We start from the raw sequence: 20,750 nt of genomic DNA, 5'->3' as shown, positions 1-20,750 counted from the left end.
TCTTCCCTCTTTTCCTCTAATCAATACTGTTGAACCCTTCTAAATCATTATGAATTCTCTCCTCCTTTGCTCCAATACCCAGCACAGAATTGCCCCTTTTCCTTGCCAAACCCAGCCCCCTGGTTCTGGTCCCTTCCTGTCACATATGGCAGATTTCTGCATTGTTCATTTGTCTCCCCACAACCTCTTCATATCCAAAGGCTCCTCCTTAATGCATGAAACATGATCAAGACTCCTATTTTTATTAAAGACTCTTCACTTGATCTTGCCATTCAACCTATCATTCTCTCTGATTCTCCCTCTCTCCCTGTCTCCCTGTTTACTTTATATAAGTCTGGAAACTCATCCATACTAATTTTTTTTTCATTTCCTTACCTCTCACTTACCTCTCAATCCCTTTCTGGTCTAGCTTCTGACCTCGTCACTCAACTGAAACTACTTTCTCTACAGTTACTAATAATTTTATTGTCAGTAACTTTGATAGCATTTTCTTACCTTCATTGCCATTGTCATGATTGACTACTCCTTCCTCCTAGTTTTCTCTCCTCCCTGGGCTTTTGTGATGTTCTTCTTTGGTGGTTCTTCTACCTGTCCAACTGAATTATTATCCATGTCATTGCTACCTACAACTCCATGGTCATTCTTCTCTTTAAATCTCCATTTGTGAACTCATTAACACTGGGTTTAAGGACGGTTCTGGAATCATCTCTGTGCCAATGACTCTCAAATCTGGATATTAACTAATCCTTTTCCTTAACTCTTGTCCCACATTTCTAACCACCTACTGGTTATCTCCACCTGGATGTATAGGTGTAATTCAACGTGGACAAAACTAAACTCATCTTCTTCCATAAACCCACAACTCCTTCTTCCTCATTTCTGGTTGAGACCTCAGAGTAATACATGATTTTCTTTTCCTCACCCACCATATCAAATCATTTGCCAACTCTTCTAAATTCTATCCTCACAACATCTCTCAATTACCTCCTCTTCACTCGTATGGTCGCTGCCCCTTATTCAGGTCCTTATCATGTCACCTGAATAATGACAATAACCTATTTTTTTTTTTACTGCATTTGGTCTCTCCCTTCTCTCTTTATTTTCTATAAAGCTACCAAATTAGTAATAGTCCCTCTATTATCTCAGTGATAAACTACAAACTCAGTTTGGCCTTTAAACCCTTCCTTAATCTGCTTCTAACCTCCCTTTCCAGATATTTCATGTTATTTCTCAGACTTATTTTATATTATTTCCTTTCATGCATTGTATAGTCCAGTCAAACTGACTTACTTAGTATTTCCCAAACTAAACATTTTATCCTTCCTGTACCATAGCTTTGTATAGACCATCTCCCATGTCTGAAATGTTCTTCCTCAGAATCCTTATCTTTCTGCCAGGCTAAGTTCAGGTGTCACCTGCTATGGGATGCTTCTACCCTCTCCCTTCACAGCTACCCTCTTCCCCCATAGTTAGTGCTTTTTATGCTTCATTTATCTTGTAGTATCTATATACAAGTTACATTCCTTCTTATGTAATTTAAACTCCTTGAGGTTAGGGACTGTTTCATTTTGTTGTTGTACACCCAGCACCATAGCATAGTTTCTTTTACACAGTATATTGTAATATATACTAAGAAATAGTATATATTGAAGAAAATGGAATTAAATAGTTTTTACACCCCCCTTTTGAATTTTGAGAGTATGAAAGTAAGAGAATGATAATGAAACAGCTATTCAAGACCTTGAACTTCAACCTGCTTTCAAACCTATAAAACTTAAGAATTCCATCGGAAAGACAATACTGTAAAAGAAAATAGTTGACATTTTATAGCAGAATGTATATTGATAATTATGTCATATAGCACAGTCCTGAAGTCATAATAGCTTGTTTTTTTCTTTTAGGTGAAATTAAATACATTCTGAGTTTTCATGAAATCTTTGGAGCAAACTAAGCCAAATCACAGGCTATCTAAGGAGGCAGCTATGATTATGGACTACACTGACTGCTTCCTTCAACATATCACCTTATCCTGCTAGAATTTAGCCAGCCCACTCAGTATTTCTCTACTGTCCTCTATGTTTCTCTTATGTATGAAAGAAAATTCTGCAATGAGCATCCTGCCATGAAGCTGGCTTTTCACAGTATTGTTTCCATAAAACAGTTAAAGGACATAGGTAAGCGGAGAAATTGAAAGTGTACTTGTATTAGAAGACTAAGGGAAAGTTTGATAGAAAGTCAATCAGGCAGCCTGACTTTGCCACTTATCTTTATGACTGGCTAACTCATCTGTTCTCTCTAGGTTGATCAGTCTCCTCGTCTGTAAAATGAGAGGGTTGGATTAGATGACCTTTGACATCTCACTCACCTGTAATTCTATTTTCTTTTCGTTGTCCCCTGTATCAAAACCATTGCCAGGTCTTATCAGTTCTATTCTTACAATGTCTTTCATATCCATCTTCTTTTCTCCATTCATATGACAACTCCCCATAGGTCAGGCCTCATCGCCCCTTCTCTGAATTATGACAAAACCTTCCCAATTGGTTTTACTGGCATTTTTCTAGTCTGTTTACCATCCTGTGATATTATGCACCATTTTTAGACACTATTTTAGGAAGAAACTTGAGAAAAAAGGAGTACCTATGGGAAAAAAAAATACTTTCTTAAACATGTTTCAAAAAATAACACTAACTATTGCCAACTTGGTCAAAATATAAATTCATCCAGTAAGTAACTATGTACTTTGATTCTAATGTATTGTTTCTTGAAAATAAAGAAGTCAGAATGCTTGCAGACCACTTCCAGAACTACACTACTGAGGAAGTCACCCTATCAAAAAGCACCAAATTGGAACAATATTGTGGTGTCACTAACAGGAAAACCAGATCACAATTAGATACTCTGAAGACAGGGCCTCAGTTTCATAAAATGTAGAAGTGGAAGGAAAGTTTGAGATCATCTCACAAATTTAAGACCTCTCAGCCTCAAGTAGAAAGTGAGTTAATTTGTTTAAGAGAGAGGCAGGAATGAGAAATTCATCATTATATTCATTGGCCAAAACAGCATCACTGACATGATGATAAGTACAAAATGAGGCGTCTTGTGCTTTTCCTGCCTTTTTTCTCCTTCCGTGGTCTTAGTTTAGTTATCCTAGTGACCACCAGAGGGCAGAAAGAGGCTTCCTTCGGGATTTCTTCATACTGTTGGGAAACAGGACGTCAGACTAGCTTTTTGCTTCATGAGGGTGAATAACATTTTTGTTAAAAATTTTGTCTTCCATTCGATGGTGTTTTCAGGTGTGGCTTATACCTGAAATATGCTTTTATTTCCTAATTTAATTGTGTAGAAAATACATCAAACAAGGAAAAGTTCATGCTGAGTGAGCAACATGTAAGAGATAACTGGGGGTAGTGGCTAAAGAGATGACCACAGAGCAGAAAATTTGGGGTACAAATTCCACATTGGACACACACCAAATGTATGACCCTGGGCAAATCATTTAACTTCTCAGGCTCCCAACTCTCTAAGACTATAAATTAGAGAGTAATTGAGAGGGGACATTTTCTCACTCAGGCTTTCCTATACTAGTGAAATTAAAAGTCTAGTCTAAGAATACTATACCTGTTACCAGTGATTTATCCAGCCACAGTGCCATATGTAGATAACTACTTGATAAAAATCTTTGATGATACAAAAATAAAGATCCTGTTTTTTTCCTTAAAAAAGAAGGTATTTTAAAATAAAATGGTAATAGTTCACATCTACATAACACATTATGATTACAAGGCATTTTATACAGATGATTTCACTTAAGTGTATGTAGAAAAAACATTCCTAGATGTGAGGGCCTGGGGAAACTCACCTTGTCTCTCTCTACTCAGAGGCCCCTTCTCTGCTCTGCTGGACCAAATTCAGTCCTGGGGGGAACCTGGCCAAAGAAGGAAACAAGTCTCTCAAACTTTCTGGGCTTTTATGCTTACTCTTTGCACCCTGGGGAAGATTTGACATGTTTGATTCAAAAGAAGGGAGTAGAAAAGGTACTCCTTGTACTATGTAAATCAAGTAGAGAACAGCCATTTGTTTTCTCCTTGCACAAAAGAAGTGATAAAAACACAAGAGATTCACTTGTACATACTGATAAATAAGTAGCAAGAAAAAGCCTTATGACTACCGTCCCACTCTACTAGGAGGTTGATGCTTAAAACAATAACATGAAACAGTTTGTGGAACGGCTGGATCAGTATTTCATCTCTGACTGTCTCTGCATTGTTTCCTTCAAGGTCTACCTCTTTCTTCAGTCAAGTGAAACCAGAGCTTGGGCTCCACTTTCTTCTGGTGACCATCTTCTCTGATGGAGAACTCAGCACTGACTCAGGAACCAGACGCTTTCAACCTCTGGGATTCACAAGGCTGTCTCTAAAGCTGGACACATTCATCTCAGGATCTCTGTTCAATCTTGCTTCTACTCAGCCAGAGACCTAAGACCCAGGCCTAGCTTACCTAACTGAGCCCCTGCTATAGGTCCCCACGTGAGAGAAGAGCGAGCGAGGCCTCCCTCACTCCTTTAGGGGAAAGCTTCAAAAGGTGGCAGTCAAGAAGAGAGATGGACCCAGGGCAGGATCATTTCTTTGGAATGGTGCACCAAGTCTCTTCTCACTAGGTGACTAATACAGGGATTGTTTCGTCATCTCAAACCACCAGACTCCCTCCATATTGAGCCAGACATGTTCCTAAGGAGTCACCAGAGGAGAGCTGGCTCATGCTCTATGGAATGCAACCCTTGCTCCATAACCCTACAATAACTCTGTGAGCTACCTTTATGGTTACTCCTATTGTAAGTTTTATTCAACATAATATTTATCAAATAGCTATTGTGTTTAATAGCAAGGCGATGGGCTTGGTTCTTGGGATACAAAGATAAAAATGAGACACTTCCTGCCCTTGAGGGGAGAGGGGAAGGTGATAGACCATATATACAAGTAAGTAAATACCAAGTACTTGAGGTGTGTGTGTGTGTGTGTGTGTGTGTGTGTGTGTGTGTGTGTGTGTGTGTGTGTGTGTAGGTTTATATGGGGGAGGGAGGATATATGTATGTGTGTCTATGTAGGTATGTGTGGGGGGAGGGGTGTGTGTATGTTCGAGGGGGGAGGGTTCAGTGTATGTTCAAGGGGGGAGGGTTCATTCAGGATGTAGTGGAGGGAGGGGAGTGTGGAGAGGATGTGGGGGAGGAGGGGAGTGTGTGGGTATATGTATGTAGGTATGTGTGGTGGGGAATGGGCGAGATTGTACCTGTGAATTCCTCAGCATAGGGGACTCTGTGGGGAGAAAACACTCTCTACCAATACAAATGTTTCTCTTTGACTCAGTCTTCAGAGTTCCTGGTGGCAGAGGCTTTAGGTGACTTGCTCAGAGTGACACAGCCAGTATAGCTCAGAGGTGGGAGAACTGTGACCACCTGACTTTGAGTTCTCTTTCCACTTACATCAGGCTTCCTACACTCACATACAGATGTACACAGTGTGTCCATGTAAATATGTTCATACAATGCTGGGCATAGACAGATGAAAAATAACACAGTCCCTACTCTCTGACAGCTATGTGCACAAATAAATATAAGACAGAATGTGGGTCAGGGGAAAAGAGAGATCTAGAAATTCTATAGGAAATTTGGGGTGGTGGGGTGATTACTTTTAACCTGGAGAATCAAGGAAGCTTTGGAGGAATAGGTGGAGCATGAGCTGGTCTCTAAAGGAAGAAATGGATTTGTAAGATGTAGACACAGTGACATACGTGCAGGGCAGCTAATGGAAATTAAGAGTCAGGAGAGGGCAGGGCAAGATTAGGGAATTTAACGATCCCCTTGCATGGATCCTGAGGTTCAGATGTTTGCCCCAGGGCATGTGCTCTATAGATACTTTAAAAGCGATTATATGTCTAAGCAGCAATTGCTTAAGCAACGATAGGAAACATCACCTATAGGCACAGTAAACATGTTTTCTGAATCCCAAATCAAAATTCGAGTTCTGCCAGGTATTCCTTACGCAAAGCATCATTAAAAGTACACTTTCATTTGTTGAGATTGGTACAATTCCAGAAAATTCTGGACATCTCTAATACCAGATTCCTTTCTGCTCACAGGCAGTATGGAGAATAAGGGAGGGCTCCTTATTTGGAGAATCTTTTTTCATTAAATAAATCAGGAACCATCACATGAAGTTTGTGTGCTCACCTCTTCTTAATGGTCCAAATATAAAGGGAGATCTATCTTTTGTATTTTCTCATGCCCAGTAGATAAATGTTTTTAATATAGGAAAAGGCCATTAATAAATTAGCATGTTGCTAGTCTTTTCCATATAAAAATAATAATACATATAGCAAACATTTACCATGAAAACAAGATAAGATTTTTTAAAGGTGTATGTTATTATAGCACCCATCTCCAATATTAGCTTGGATAGAAGTCCAGAAGTCATCTCTACAGGTGCTAAAGCACTTATTAACATATAGAGGAACTGCCAAAGGGATTTTGCTAGGGCTGAATTTCTATTAAAAAAAGAATTATTATGAACTTAATATCCATTGACAAATATATTAAATATATAAGCAAAAAGTATCATTGATTATTCATAAAATTTAATTCTAGTTATTTATAGTATGTTTTGGAAAAAGAACACATATTACCTTGAATATGCTTGTAGGTGTATAGTCCTATTTTTTCCATGCTCACTTAGGATTTTTTTCCTGTGCATTTATCCAGATTTTATTATTGTTACTATTTGTTATATAGTTGTAAATAATGTATATATTTGGTTCAGCTTTATTCCATTTGCATCATTGTGTATGACTTCCCATATTTCACTTGTATCCTTTGCATTTATCATGTTTTATGGCACAATAATACTCTCATTAAAATTCCACAATTTGTTTAATCTGTCTTCAGTTGTTGGACACAGAGCTATTACAAGACAAATGTGCACCTCTGGCCAAACCAGACCCCAGAGAGAGACAATCAATGCAGGAGAGATAGTTCTTCTACAGGTACAATCACAAAAGGAAAAAGGATGATCTGGTCTTTCCTCTAGGTTGGTTGGAAGGTCAGACTGAAGGGGGGTGGCGTGTCATGGCAACAGGAACCCAGGGATGGCAGTTGAGCCTTAAGGTAGTATAGCGTAGCAGAGGACCACATGGCATGGGGATGAGAGTTGTCATAGTGAAATAGCTTGCCCTCTGGGAAGAAGCCATATCCTCTTGGGGAGGTAGCATGTCTTCTTGAATGTCAGCACCTAGAGGAAAAGCCCTAATCACCTCAACCTAGTTATGACTCTAGTATATAATATTTTCATATTTTTCTTGTTTGTTTTGCTATGATAAAAAGCACAATCAACTTGTTAATCTATTTGTCAAGTGCTTAGGATGCTATGAATATTTTTGTTCAGAAGAGTCTTTTCCTCCTGTCAGTAACACCTTAGTATTTAGTTCACTGACCCAAAGGATAGAAAAGGCTTCCTAGATCTTATTATATAATCCATGTTGCTTTACAAAAAGAGTACACCAATTCAGTGCTCCAAGCAAAGTGTAATAGCTTATTTTTATTCCTCCCTCTCTTACATTGAATTTTTACCATTACAAGTTATCTCTCCCAATTTTGGAGCGGCATCTCAGAGTTGTCTTAATTTGTACTTCTTTGTTTGTTAGAAAATTTGAATGATTTTTCAGGTGATAATTTGTGTTTCCTTTTAGAACTAATTAAAAGTTACCAAATTCAGGTGTATAGGATACTAACTGATATGTGGAAAATTCTCTAGGTGGGACCACTTTGGTCTGCAGGCTTCATCATACTTGGTTTGACCAGCAAATTCCTAGGCTAGCAAATTCCTATTTCCTGATCTCCTAATCCCCTGTGATGCAGTCACCAACTGCTGAGACAAAATAACAAACAAACAAACAAAAAATCCTTTCCACTGTTATCTTTTAGCTCATACCTATCCCCACTCTCTATCCCCATTCATTCTCCTCTTCTGGTCTCCCTTTCCACTTAGCTCCCAGAAACCTTTATACTATTGTCACCAAGGTCCCCTTAATCCTTGATCTCTTCCTTTCACAGTCTTTTCAAATTCTAGTGTTCACGGAAGATGAGCTTACTTCTGAAAACTTCCTTAATTCCTTGTCAATCTTTTCTAGTGCTGATCTTGCCTCTCATACTACCTAAAATGCAACACCCAGAAAGGATCATGCTATTCTAGCTATGGCCTGATCAAAGCAGAGTACAGTAGTACTGTATCCTCCCTATTCCTGGACACTGCCTGTCTTACCAATCAATCAATCAACAAGCATTGATTAAGCATCAACCTGCCAGGTACAATGCTAGACTCTGGAGATACAATGGCAAAAAAGGAAGCCCTTTAGCATTCAACTGGGGGTATTCACTATGTATAGTATATACAAAATAAATTTCTTACTTGCAAGATAGTTCAAAAGGTGTTTACTAAGATCTCTTCCAGAGTTGTCAGTCTTGGATCTTAAGTAGGCAGACAAGATGCATAGGCAAGTGGCCACCATGGGAATATTTGAGTGTTTCAAGTTTGAACGAGTATTTATATACATGAGCATGTGGGTACACAGGGCATCTTGCTGTCTAAATGAACAGGTGCAGCCATGAAGGAGTATATGATGAACAAGGAGCACGAATACTAATATAGACTAATATAGGACATCATGGATAAGAAAGGGTTAGGAAAATCTGCTTGCAGAATGAGTAAGTGCTTGACTATATGGTTCTATGATGTCTGCTTTGCTTGGGATGGCAGGTGGGAGGGGGAAAGAGAATGCTAGAGAACTGGAAATTCTTATGAAGGATCACTGTGATCCCTACTTAACATTTGTATTTTTATAAGTAAACATATTCCACAAATGAAGGGAAAGATAAATTCCCTTGCCATGAACTCTGTATGATTCATTTGTATGTATGCTAAGAAAATTACTCACCTTGGAAGTGACCTATCTGAACTTGTTGGTGGTGACTAAGAGGAGCAAGGAAACATGCAACTTGATAAACTAATCCTCCACAAGAACAGAAAAGCACACTCTGACACTTGGAGGATTTCATTTTATACAATAGATTGTATTTGTCAATTAAATCTTTTTTTTCCCACAGACCAGACCATTCATTTTGAGAGCTCTTTTGGCCTTTTATCTTCATCTTCCCAGATCTTAGTGTAGTGCCTGGCACATACTAAATACTTAATAAATGTTTATTAATTGATTGGTTCATTCTTACCCATCCTTTTGGTGGGGGAATTCTGCTGATGGCCTTGAAATTTCATGGAGACTTTGTGAAACTGGTGTATTAACTTGAAGCTAGTAACTCAAGAGCAAGTTCAAGGCTGTGAGATGTGCACTTCACAGTTTCCTTTGTATTATGACCTACTTACTGAGCACAGGGAGCACCATGACATTCACAATGAATCATCTTATTGATTTGTAACAGAATACACAGATGCAATCAGCTGGAGAGAGGTAGTAATTGTTTCAGTATGCTCTGAGGACAAACCGCTCTGAACATTGATCCAGCATGTCCAGCAGCTACAGTTTTCCCATCTCTGGGACACTTCCCCTGGAGGCCTTGGCCCTTTAACTTGTTTGTTCTTTGAAGGCACCTTTAATGAAGTTATGCAAGGTCTGAGTTAGTGCTCAAGCTTACCTTCCTCTAGGATGGACTCAGGTGTTAATGGTGAACTGAAAAGATCACTGGGCCAGAAGTTAGGCTTTGAGTCCTTGCCCCAACCCTTCCACTAACTAACTTTGCTATCCTTGAGTAAGTTACTTTACCTTAGTCAGTTTCAGCTTACTCATATCTTAAAAGAGACAGGTGTATTTCATGATCTTTGATGGTGAGCACCAAGAGTCTATTATTCTATACCAGAGTTTCTGAATTAGGCCCTGTAATTTGGGTTTTTTAAATAAAAGAATAGCTATATTTCAACACAATTTATTTCCTTTGTATCCTACGTATTTATTTGATGGATTTAAAAAAGTTCTTCTGAGAAGTGACCCATTGGTGTCACCAGATGGCCAAAGGGTTCCATAACACAAAAGGTTCAGAACTCTATTCTGTACCAGTGTGCCACTGAACACTAAATCTATTAAATTTACATAAGTGCTTATATTAGTTCTTGTAACTCCTTTTTCATGGTTGTACAGTAAAGAAGAGAATCCTGGAGGTGTAGTGGATAAAGAACTTCTCAGTCAGGAAGACTTGTATTCAGGTCTTTCTTCTAACACACCACTGACTGTGTGACCCTGAGCAAGTCTTAGAGCCCCAGGAAACTAGAAACTTCCACAAAGTTCAGATCACATATTCAGTGAAGAATATTCAGTGATGATGATAAGAGAATGACCTCCAGCCACACCCCTCTCCATGTTCTAGATCTCTTTGCTAAACCATAAATGACTAATTCTTATTTAGATCTAAGGACTTGAGGCAGTTTGAGTATCCTGTAGAAAGGTGATCTTGGAGTCTCAAACACCCAACACTTTTGGCATTTGGGACCCTAGAAAGTCACTTAGCCCCTGTGTACCTCAGGAAACTCCCTATGACTTAGCTACCAAATCTTAGATTGGTTGGAAGTTCTGTAGGTGGACAGAGTTCCTTAGGCTGCTCAGTCCATTATAAAGAAACTGGGAAACACTGGGAAATATGGTCATGGCTAGTATGAGAACACTATTGCCTGGAAGACTGAATAAGAAAGAGGTGTCACATATAGCCATGAGATATGTAGGCAGCTTTTTGTGTTGTTTCCCAGGTCTGTCACAATGGCTGGCACATAGTAGGCTTGTTGATGGATTCTGAAGAAATAGTCTCATTGTGTTAGTGGAAACTAATTATGACTGAGGTAATTGATTGATTATAGTCACCTTTATTACCATTTCTAGGACTCCATGAACTCTTTTCAGACTGTGGATAGTCTATGAGTTAGAAAGTGAAAGAAATTCATTATTATCTATAATGTCATTGCCTTTAAGGATGGCTATATTTACCAGCAAAAGACAGAATACAGCTACAATGCAGAATCTTAGAGCCTACATCTTTTTATCTACATCAGCAATCTACATTGGGGGTTCATGAATAGGAATGGTGGGATTCTATAGAATATGAAATAAGTGGGGAGGGAATGTGGAATCTCTTCCCGTTAATGAACTTATAGACTGAAGGGGGAAAACAAGACAAGAATTTATAAGGATACTGACAAATAGATATGAGCACATAGATTTCAACACAAGCACATTAACACTTTCTTTCTCTCTTGAAATTACTTTTTATACACTTTGTACTGACTTTTGTACTTTTTCTATTACCATCACCCAGTAGAGATTGTACAGTTCCTGCTTAATAAATGTTTGTGGAATTGAAATGAATTGAATGAGTCAAGGAGCTGAAACATGTTTTGTAGAAGGTAACTACATATGGTGCAAATATGTTGTACCAAAGCAGATGTTTAATCAAGAAATTAAAGTTCTAAAAAAAAAAAAATTCTGGCACCAACCCATTGTATTAAAGTGAAATCATTGATTGACTTTAATATTTATATTTTCTTAAGTTTTTCCAGTGAATGCTTCCTACTATATGTCTTTTAGGGCAAGATGGATTAAAGATGTTCACTCTCATAACCTTTTAAGGATCTGCCTTTTTCTGGATGGATAGGAGATTTACCAAGGGCAACACTGAATTTCTTCATGAACAAAGAATTTCTATTTTTGGAATGCTCCCTGCTATCCTGTAAGTATCAGAATGTGAAATTAATGCAGTGCAAATGTAGAAAAGAAATGATGGTGTATTTCAATAAATGGTCCTCTGTAAAAGTTATTTTGAAGCAATAGAAAAGGCACACTGTAATAATATACACAGGTATATTTGAGGGGCCTGGGACACATGAATAGTACTACCATTCCACTAGCTCTTTCATAAATTTTTTTTCTGCTTTTTGCTTCTTTTTTTAGAACATCACTGGTTTCCCAATGACATATCCCTCCATAGATGTCTCTATGTAATAAGAAAAAAGAGTTAAGCAAATTAAAGTGTATGCCACATTCATTACCCATTGTCCACCATCTCTCTGCTGAGAGGAAGTATATTTTCTCCTTAGCCCTCGGGAATAAAGATTTTTTATTACATTAATCTGAACCCAGCTATCTTTTAGTGCTATTTTCTTCAACATTAAAAGTGACCTTTGTGTTTTCAAGGAGTTTTTCAGTCTGGAGTAGAATTTCATGAACATTCTTGCTGCAGGGTATAACAAATGACCATGGTCTTCAGTAAAAGTTGGCTGAGTTCATGTTCTAATGAAAATAATAATAGTCTAGGATTCATGAGACTTGGGTTTTAAGTGTGACTCTATGACACTCATTTGCTTTGTGACCTTAAGCAAATTACTTATCCTGTCTGTAAGTTTCCCATTCTGAGAAATAAATTGTGATAGTGTCTGCCCCTTTTTCCCTCGAAGACAGAGGAACCAAGATGGAATAGTATAAACTGCACTGTCTGGTAGCTCAGGAGACCTGGGGAGTAGCCCACACACTGCAGTTTATGTAGCTATATGACCTTGGACAAATCATTTCACTTGTCTGGGCCTTGCTTTCTAAAATAAAAAGCATTGGACAACATGATTCCTAAGGTTCCTTCTAAGGGTGGGATTTTATGACTGCTCTTTGGTTATTGAGAAGCCAAGTAAAATCATAGATATGTAACTGTTTTGATCTCTTCAGTAGAAAGTATACATATAGAAGACCCAAGGAACTTCAACACATTGAGGCAAACTCCTAGTGAAAGCCAGAGTAAAAACCAAATGGGCTATAATACTTAAATATGTATAACATTGCTCTTTGTGGTAGCAAAGGCCTAGAAGCAAAGTTGGTGCCTATCAATTGAGAATGGTTGAAAATTATGCTCTGTGAATATAATGAAATAAAATTGTACAGTAAGAAATGACGAACATGAAAAGTTAGAGACGATGGGAAGAGTTGTGTGAAACAAATGAGTGTGGTGAGAAGAATCAGAATAAACATAGACATATAACACAAATAACACAAATGAACAGGAAACCCCTCTCTGAGTAATTGTAATGATCAGTATTAATCCTGGAGAAAACAGGTAACAAACCATGTCCTCTAGGGTGGCATACATGGCAGACGTAGCCATGTGTTGGCTTTTTTTCTTTTACTTAACTGCTCTTATTAATAAGGAAAAGATAATTCTGGAGTAGGTATCTAGAAATGACAAAGATATAAAAACTGAAAGCAGGATGGGACTTGATCTTCAATTTTATTGGTGTCAAACACACAGTCCTTGAGGAGACTCCTGAATGCTGCCCAAACCAGATAAAATTGTAACTGAGAAACATTCAGCATAATAAATAAAAGTGCAATAAAACATGGATAGAACAGATTTTGTCTCAAATAATGAACAATATCAACGATGGCCGTATGTTTGGTCAGTAGTTAGAGGACTGAGAGATATTTCCTTCCCATGGAAAATCATATTTAAAACTATAAAGTAACAACCTACCCCTGCCTCCTTGCCATCCATTTGTAGGGGAATTTGGGTAAGAAGGGTAATGAGTTTTCTTTACTTAATTGACAAAATGCATATCATTTTTGTCTCTCCCTATTATCATGTGAACTTCTTGAGGGCAAGGACCATCTCTTTCCCTTTTTTTTTTTTTTGTATCTCCAAAACTTTATGCAGCACTTGACAAATATATGTTTTAATAAATGCCTTTTCATTCATTTATCATGTGTAGTCTATTCTCAAAATAATGTTAGATTGGGTTTAGACTGGTGCTGACAAATAAATTTTAGATTTTGGTAAGGTTTTTCAGATTGAACATACAAGGATATACACACACATATACATGTACATGCATGTAAATATATCTGTTCAGACATGTACCTATATGTGCATACTGTACACATGTATATTACATGAAACTCCTTATTCAAAACCAAAAATGATCATCATTATCTAGATCTAATCCAAAATTATTCTAAGAATAGAATATACAGGATAAAGGAATATATAATAAATATGTCTGTCTGTCTGTCCATCTATTCATCTTTCATAGGACCATGAGCTGGAAGGACTTATTGTTCAGTTTTATATGACTCTTTGTGACCCCATTTGGGGTTTTCTTGGCAGAGATGCTTGAGTAGTTTGTCATTTCCTTCTCCAGGTCATGTTACAGATGAGAAAACTGAGGCAAACAAGGTAAAGTGACTTACCCAGGGTCACTCAGCTAGTGAGTGTCAGAGTCTAGATTGGAACTCAGGTCTTTCTACCTAAGGGATGGTGTTCCATCCACTGCACCACCTAACGTCCTTCCAGGAAGGGAAGACCCTTAGAGATCATTTAATAAAAATTCTCTCATTTCCAAATGAGGAAGTAGATACTTAGAGATCAAATGACTTGTTTAAAGTCATATGAAAGAGCTAAGTAGGACAGCCAGGATTGAAGCCGAGGTTTTCTGGGCTCTTTATATTCCATGGCACCACTTGTCTCTAGCAAAAACTCACAGGACGGGGTGTGGGAGTCACTTCTCCACTTACTATGTACCTTAGTCAAGATCTTTAACATTCCTGGGTCCCAGTTCTCTTAGCTGGAGATGAAGGGGTGTCTCTCAGGTTCCATCCAACTCTAAATCTTAGGAGTCTTGTGGCCCTCACTTTCCTCATCCTTAAAATGGAGGTTAAAATACTTGTGTTACCCATCTCTCAGTTTTGTTAAACTTTGTAAAACTAAAAACATTAGATAAATATGAATTATTACCTACTTCTAATTGCCATTTCTATTACCTGGCCTTTTAACCCTGAAACTTCACTCCCCAGACATCTTTTCACCAGGCACTTTGCTTCCTGGGCCTTGACCTTTTGTCTATGAAACTCCTGCTGTGGGGCCCCTGCTGACTTATTTCATGAGTACCTCTCTCCCTCCTCCAACAACCTAGTTTCAAGTTCTTGGACCATAATTAAATCAATACTGCCATCCTGTCATGACTACAAGAGAAGGTGTGTGAGTCTACTCCTTGATGACTCCACTCACCATTCTTGCATACCATCTTTGAGTGTGCTCCAGCCCATTATCCTAGAACCAGACTAGGGCTCCCTAAAGGTTTGGGGTTTTCTCTTCTGCCCTCTGCTCCAGACTCCACAGACTGTACTTCTCCTCCTCCTCCTTCTTCTTCTCCTTCTCCCCTCCTCTTCCTCCTTCTTCTTCTTCCTCTTCTTCTCCCTTTTTCTCTCCCCTCCTTTCCCTCCCCTCCTTTTCTTCCCTTCCTTTTCCTTTTCTTCTTCCTCCTCCTTATCTTTTTCCTCCTTCTCTACTTTTCTTCTTCCTCCTTTTCTTCCTTTTCCTTCCCTCCCCCAATTGAACACCAAGCTTGAACCCCCTGTCAGAATATAAATTCTTTGAGATCAAGAACTAGCTTGACTTTGACATTTGCTGTGCATTCCCCTCCCCACCTTTTAGCATACTTGGTTTCTGTCAAACAGGACTGCTAGTTATTATCCAACCTATTTCATAGTGTTATGATACCTAACAGGTATTTGTTAGTTGATTGATTTGAAAAATAAAAAGCTCTATAGAAATATCAAGGATTATTGTCTAGAAAGAGATAAAGAAAAGCATCCTTGGTCTTGTATATTAAGCACTAAATTCACCTTGCAGTTTTCCTGAGTCTATAAACATACATAAATCTTTTTTTTGTAGATTTTACCCTTTCTATGAAAATATGGAAACATGACTTTTAAGGAGATGAGTTCATGCCCCTCACAGTCATTAAAAGCAAACACTCCTCTGTATGTTGTCATAATATCAGAGAATCATAGATTTAGAATTAGAAGGGGTCTTAGAGGTCATATGCTTCAGTGCCTCATTTTACCAATGAGGAACCTGAGACCTAGGAAGGTAAGGGGCCTTGACCAAGGTCATACAGATAACAAGTGACAGGTCCTGCATCCAAACTTAGGACCCTTTCCATGGTACCACACTGCCTCTTAACTTTGTTCTTTGTCACTCTCTATGAATATATGAGCCAAACTGGAAAATTCCCACCATCAAGACAGTTTCTGGGAAGGCAAGCTGCCCTGTAATAAATACTTTCCACTTCCTTAGATTACCTTCAGGTACATTTCAGTAGTGCACGTAAAGCTGTTTTCTTGAGGTGACTAAATGAACATCTCCTGTTGGGCACTGGTCTTTAAGATTTTGGCACAGCATCTTCTCAGATCCATGGATTCAGGATCTCTATGGAGGCTTCAGAGAAATGACTCCAACAGTACAGACAGAGCAGTGGATACAAGCCATCCTTTCAGTCAGCATTTTCTCCCCTGAACCTGTCAACAGGGCTGCCATTTCTTATGGGCATTTTATGGTCAACACTTTGAGAGTCTCCTAGGGCAGAGCCACGCAGCTCCCATTGGCTTTAATAAGAGACATGCGCCTGAAACCACATGCTGCACTTGGAAGATTTATGGGCTGACCTAAGCATCCTCTCCAGGGAAGGGAGATCTTTTACTGCTCCCTGAGTCAGTCAAAGAGAATCAAAACCAAATGTGTCTGCGTTTCATGTGAGCATTTTTTTACATATATATAAACTTTGCAAATATCAATTATGTGTGGTTTGCTATTATGAAGTTTCTTTCCCTTTTATGGAGGTTGAGGAGAGGGGGAAGGGTGGCATAGTTGAAATGTAAGACTCGTAGCTGGCGCCATACAAGGCAGAATGCCCAAGACTGGAACTCATCTGTTATAGTGCCATGTTTTACCCTGCCTGCTAAGCAATAAAAATATACTCTTATCTCCCAATTTTATTCTACTGTGGGCAGGACATTTGCTGGGGGAAAGTTGATTTCATATCCAACTGTCATGGCAGGGTTTATAGGTTTCAAATACTAGAAGAACAAACTAGTTTCATGACTGCCCAACTATTTGAAATGTAATAACTGCTTCGCAGTCAGATGAAAAAGAATCTTGGTTATACTTTTGGCTTTGCTACTTAGCAGCTATGTAAGTGACTTTAGGCAAGTCACTTCCCTTAGTTTCTTGGGCCTTGGTTTCTTGATTTGAAAATAGGAGAGTTAGACTAGAAGGTCTCTTAAGGACCTTCCTGTCTAACTCCTACAATCCTGATGTGTTTTTTAAATGAAGATGATACAACTTCCTATTCATAGGGGAGTAAATGAACTTCTGTCCATATTTTCAGTGGACTAATTCAGACCTCCCTGTGCCCTACTAAAGTCATTTCTTGACATAGTACCCTTCCTTATTGAATCCTCCCTGGTAACCAAGAAAAAGCAGGCAAAAGTGACTAATGAAATGACCATGTGTGACAGCATATACAACATTCCACACCTGTAGCCCCCCACCTCTCTGCCAGGTTCAAGCATTTTATCATCTGTTCTCTGGGGCTGGTGTTAGTCATTCCAAGTGAGCTGAATTTCACTCCCTTATAGCGTTGTTTTCATTTGCCTTTTTCTTGTCTTTGTGTTTCTGTTTCTACTTACTTTGCTCAGTGTCATTTCATTGAAGACTTTCCATGTTTGTACAGATGAAATATCTCCTATTCATTATCAGTATAGGAAGTATCCCATTTTATTCATATGCATTTGTGCAGACATTCCCCAGTCAATGGGTAAGCATTTGTTTCCAATTTCTCACAATCACAAAAGTCACACCACAAATTTTCTTTTTTTGGTAAATAATATTTTATTTTTTCCAATTACATGTGAAGATAATTTTCAAAATTCATTTTTATAAGATTTTGAGTTCCAAATTTTTCTTCCTCCTTCCTTCCTCTCTCCCCTCCCCAAAGTGTCAAGCAATCAGATAATAGGTTATATATGAACAATCATGGTAAGCATATTTCCACATTGGTCATGTTGTGAAAGAAGAAGCAGAACAAAAGGGAAAAGCCACCCAAAAAAGTGAGAATAACATGCTTCGAGCTGCATTCAGACTCCATAGTTCTTTCTCTGGATGTGCATCCATTCATCCCTCCTCCTTTTTTTTTTTTTTTTTTTTTTTTTTTTTGCCATTTTCTTGCCATTTCCTTCTGTAGCTCATTTCACAGATGAGGAAACTGAACAAACAGGGTAAAGTCACTTGCCTAGGATCACACAGCTACTAACTCTCTGAGGCCAGATTTGAACTCAAGAAGATGAGTCTTCCTTGACTCCAGATCTGGTGCTCTATCCACTGAGCCACCTAGGTGCCCAATAATAAGTATTTTTTATTGAATACTTACTGTATGCAAAACACTTCACATGTCTCTGAGGGGATAAAAATTGTAGGTAAGAGGAATATTGTGCATTCCCTCCTAGAGTTTGAAGTCTATTTTGTAGATAGTATAACTTGAATGCATAATATTATATGATAAATTAAGTAGAGATGCAAAAGAGGTCCATGAGAGTGCATATGCAAGGGTATTTGTGGCTGACAAGATAAGGGAAGGCTTTATGGAACACATGGTATTTGAACTGGGTGGGGACAAATTTAATAGTCAAAGAAGAGGAGAGATGACATTGGAAATCCCTGGCACAGGGAAGAGCTGAACAAAGGCATGGTGATGGGATGACCCTCTAATACCCTGAGGTATAGAAGTCCTTCGTGTACATTTCTTTTGAGCTTTACCACAACTCTAGGATGCTTGTACCACAGGTTTTTGCATTTTGACTTAATAGAGAAGGAAACAGATTGAGAGGGAGTGAAGTGACTTATTTAAGGTTCTCACAACTAGTGAGAATGAGAGGCAAGGTTGGAGCCTCAATCTCCCTGACCCCAAGTCTGACACCCTCTCCACCATGCCATGCTCCTAGGGTTCTACAAAATATATTGAGATTTCAAACAGGTGAAATGAAATGTGGCATTGAGCTATTAACAGCAATGGTGAAGTTAAGAGCAGACATGGAAGAGGGAGGAGCCTGGTTTTGAACTTGTTGATGTTTGAGGTCAAGATGCACGCACTTGGAGAGCTATCCTGTGAATACTTGGAGATGGAGGTCTGGGACTCAGGAGAGGGCAGGGCTGAAGATGGGGATTTGAGAATATTTTGCACAGAGGTCATTGTTAAAGCCTCTGCCGTAAATGAAATTACTAAAACAGAAAGCATAGGAAAAGAAAAGAGAAGGTCAAGGACAGAGCTTTGGAAACACTCACCTTAAAGAGTTGGAAAAAAGATGAGAACCTGGTGGAGTAGACCAGGAAGCAACAGTTCGGTAGGGTTGGAAAAACATAAGAGTCTGGTATCTCAGAAGTCAAAAAAGAAAAGAATGTCCAGAAAGAGATGGTAGAGATGTGGAAGGGACTTGCGGTAGCACAGATTCATTTATATTCATATCCCTCACAAACATAATTGTATCTTATGGATCTCTCCCCTAAATGTGATGATAGGTCAGTTGAGTTAGTCCAGTTCAACTTTCTATCCTTGCTTTTCCTGGTTCTTTAAATTCCAGTTAGCCCCTGTCACTCAGTGTCTTTTTTTAAAATTGCTCATTAACTAATCCATCTTTACTCATTCTTTTATCCTATGAGTCAATCTTTCTTTTTAAAACAACAACTTTACCTTTCTTAATATTTCTGTTGTTGAGAATATTCATGGGTCAAACATTCTGCTCACTTCTGTTTTGTTTTCTATGTTTAATTTTTTCACAAGAAAACCTGAAATGCCTTCCTTTTGTTGAATGTTCATACTTTTTAAAAAATTTATGATAAAGCTCAAGCTTGCAGAATATGTCATTTTAGGCTGTAAATTTGCTTGTGCTCCTGCTGTGGACACATGGAGATTTGTTGGGAAGAAGTCACTGCATGAACACTTTTAAGAATTATAGTTCTCCAGTGTTAATTAATTAAGGATTTTACCTTGTCAGGGATTCTATCTTCTGTGGATTTAGTTGCAGTTACCCTACATCTGGCACGTAATACCTTTTGGGAGGGACTAGTAGATTGTGAAAAAATTGGAGAAAATGACTACTCTGTCATCTTGCTGGTCACATGACCCAGAAGTCCCAAGAAAGGATAAATCAAGTAGTGAACCTTAAAGTGCTAGATAAATGTTATTATTAGTATCATCATGATTATTATTACCATTACTCTTAAGAAAGGCCTTTTGTAGGTAAACCTAGAAGACAGCCTAGAAGATTCCAAGAGGAAGAGGTGAGAAGGTACATCATTCTAGTTATAAAATGGTGACGATCTGTGCAAGGGCACAAAGGAGATGGAACAGCAAGTAATCTAAATTGGCAGGAAGATATTATACATAAGGGGGAGTGATCTATAATCAGCCTGGAAAAGTAGGCTGGAGCTAGATTATGAAGGGCTCAAATGCTAAAACAGAGAAGTTTATCCTGGAGGTGACGGGGAGTACTGATACTTCTTGACTGGGGTATTATCACAGTCAGTTTGACAGCTTTGCAGAGGACGAATTGAAGCAGAAGGCAACTCCAGAGAGCAACTATTGCAATTAGAGTGAGAGGTGAGGACAGGAACTAGGATGACGTTAACAGAGGGGAGAAAGATGCAGAGGGTACTGAAGAGGCAGAACCAACACCTGATTGCTTGTGAGGAGAGACAAGAATAATTCTTCCCTTTTATTTTTTTTTCCTTCTGTTGAGAGCACCACATCCTTCCAGTCACCCAGGCAGGTTCACAACTTCAGAATCATCCTCAAATCCTTGCTCTCCCTAGCCTCCTCTATGTAACTGGTTTC

At 38.6% G+C, this 20,750-nt stretch overlaps 1 long non-coding RNA gene across 3 annotated transcripts in view; it reads left to right on the top strand.

Annotated features, from left to right (window-relative positions):
• The first annotated feature begins 1,371 nt into the window (after positions 1 to 1,371).
• LOC140514246 (uncharacterized) overlaps positions 1,372 to 20,750 on the top strand; it is a 105,812-nt gene continuing 86,433 nt past the window's right edge. For 2 of the 3 annotated variants that reach the window (XR_011970485.1, XR_011970484.1), the window contains exons 1-4: positions 1,372 to 2,174; positions 4,278 to 4,976; positions 6,938 to 7,035; positions 11,632 to 11,773. This is a non-coding gene — a long non-coding RNA (uncharacterized lncRNA). The remainder of the gene's footprint in view (positions 2,175 to 4,277; positions 4,977 to 6,937; positions 7,036 to 11,631; positions 11,774 to 20,750) is intronic. The other variant, XR_011970495.1, reaches the window with a different exon arrangement.

Source organism: Notamacropus eugenii, chromosome 1 (genome assembly GCF_028372415.1).
Source record: "Notamacropus eugenii isolate mMacEug1 chromosome 1, mMacEug1.pri_v2, whole genome shotgun sequence".
NCBI lineage: Eukaryota > Metazoa > Chordata > Mammalia > Diprotodontia > Macropodidae > Notamacropus > Notamacropus eugenii.
The sequence above is the reverse complement of the archived record's forward strand: the minus strand, read 5'-3'. Positions and strand labels throughout refer to the sequence as shown.